Raw genomic sequence first — 2,468 nt, 5'->3', positions numbered from 1 at the left:
ACTGACAGTCTTTGCTGATGAGCCACAATTTAGTACTTTGTTGTAATTATATCCATGTCTGTGCCAGAGAAGCATTCTCCTAGTTGTCTTCCCCCATTTCTAGCAACGATAAGTTGTCTCATCTTGGCCCAGTTTCAAGTTCATTGTTCTAGTAGATCACAACCATCCTAATAACCAGGGTTATAGGTGGTAACTACTGTACTGGACAATACCTGCCTGGGGAAAATTGTTCAAATTTCTCCATTCAGTGGAGGTTGTTAGGATACACCCATGATCACTTTGTGCTCAGAATTGGGAACTTTTTAGGTCCAGGAATTCAGGGCAAGCACTGTGTGCTATTTCATACTTGTTAACTTTAATTTCAGCTTCCTATTATCTACTTTAAGCATTGTGTGAAGAGAAAAATTGCCCCTAGGAGACAGAAACACAATACTAACTGTTGTTCTCAAAACACAGGAGGAGGGAAAGAAGTTCTGAAAGCGGCATATAACCTAGACAATGAGTTCTTAGAAACTTGGGCTGCCTGTTAATCTTTATTTCAACGTAGAAAGTCAGAGCCTGCAGTGGCTTGTAAGCTCCATTTATATTCCTGAGCATGCGGCTCCCTTAGTTCCATTTATATTCCTGAGCATGCGGCTCCCTTCCCCTCAGCCCTTCTGATCCTTTACATCAGGGTTTCTTAGTGTGTCTTAATGTGTTCCTGTTAGTTCAGTGCACAGGTTAAAAATTTAAGCATGCCAAACCATGGGTTTCCATTGCCCTAGTAGACGTTTTGCATTTTAGGACATTCCTTCCAGGGAACTCTCTTCGTGGGCCCTCATGTGCATATGATCACAGAAGCGAATGTCTCACAAACCATGGAACGCAGTTGTTCAATGATGATTAACTCACACAGAGGCTCAGACAGGTTGCATTAGGAGCCTTTGTGAGAGGCCTTGGACTAGGCACTGTGGCAACATTGACAGTAATTCCTCAGAGAAATACCACTGATTAGAGGGCTATGGAGAGGTAAAAGGAGAGTGAATTTAACCAAGTTCTTATCTCAGAGAGAGAAATAGATTAGACAGAATGATAGGAGAGTGATTTAAAAGAAAAGAAGAAAAATGGAAATAAAAATTTAAATTTAAACAGTGAAACACTTAAAAATTATGTAAGTTTAAAGAAATGGTATTGAGGGATAGGAGACATGAAAAACTAAAAAATAAAAGTGCTTAAAATTAGTTATTAAAAATTAGGGCTGGGAAAGTGGCTCAGTGGTAGAGTGCTTGCCTTGCATGCATGAGGCTCTGGGTTCGATTCCTCAGCACCACATAAGCAGAAAAAGCTGGAAGTGGCGCTGTGGATCAAAGTGGTAGAGCACTAGTCTTGAGCTGAAGAGCTGAGGGACAGTGCCCAGGCCCAGAGTTCAGGCCCCATGACCAGCAAAAAACAAACAGACAAACAGGAAATTATATAGGTATAAAGATATAATATTGCTACTAAAGTATTTAACCTAAGAGCTTATGAATTGAGTAATAAATTTCTGGATTAAGTGTATATACCATGGGGTATAAGGTCTAATAATTGACGACGGGTATATATATGGGGATGAGCAGAATATCAATTAAGTCACTCAAAAAAGAAAGAAAGAGAAAAAACAGAAAATAAAAAAGTACCAAAAGATCAGAAGATATAAAAAAAAAAGCACACACAAACATACACATAAAATAAAAATTATGAGAGGAAAAAAAAGATTAATAGCAATGAAAAAATAAAATTAAAAAAAGGTACAAAAAGAGTTCTTTTTTGGAGAGGGGATGGGAAGATCCTTTATCTCCACTGTGTCCATAACCACTCTCTTGGTGCAGTCTCAGGTCTGCTTGTGGTGTTTGGTTTTCCTGTGGCTTGATTGGATTCTTAAGTCAGTTTGTTTGAACAGGCAGAAAAATGCTCTGCTTTACCCAGGATTTTGTGATCCTCTTCCCAGGCTAGTTCAATGGGAGGGAGATCTGCCTTGAGTATCACAAAAGAGGGAGATGGCTGTTTCCTCTAGTTTCGAGATGCTGTGATGAGGATAGGTTCTGGGTAGGGTTGAGGCTTTTCAGCAAACTAGCTATTCCCTGAGAGTCTAGCTCCAAAGACACAATGCCCAGCCTGGATCCATTCTCAGGGTTTGTGTTTACTGAATTTTAGTTGTTTTTCTAGGCTGCTGTAGGGAGGGGCAGCCTCTGGTTCTGTTTACACAGTGAAGAAAATCTCTTCTAAGGTGGGAGGTGGATCTTCCTCTGTCTGGGCTGGGTGATTTTCCCCTGGGTGGAGCTGAGCCTGGCAGGTTAGGTCAGGTTCTTGTGACCTGCTAAATGACTCTTTTCTTTTCATCCAAGGCCTGAGTTGTAGCTAGTTGCTCACAGGGGCCTTTGTCAGTATGGAAGATGGAGATCTCTGGTGGTTGGGGAGGGATGGCTTTCCCTCCTCTGCTCCCAGATAAG

Source organism: Dipodomys spectabilis, unplaced genomic scaffold, assembly GCF_019054845.1.
Source record: "Dipodomys spectabilis isolate Male_0828 unplaced genomic scaffold, ASM1905484v1 ptg000553l, whole genome shotgun sequence".
NCBI lineage: Eukaryota > Metazoa > Chordata > Mammalia > Rodentia > Heteromyidae > Dipodomys > Dipodomys spectabilis.
Note: the sequence above shows the minus strand (reverse complement) of the source record.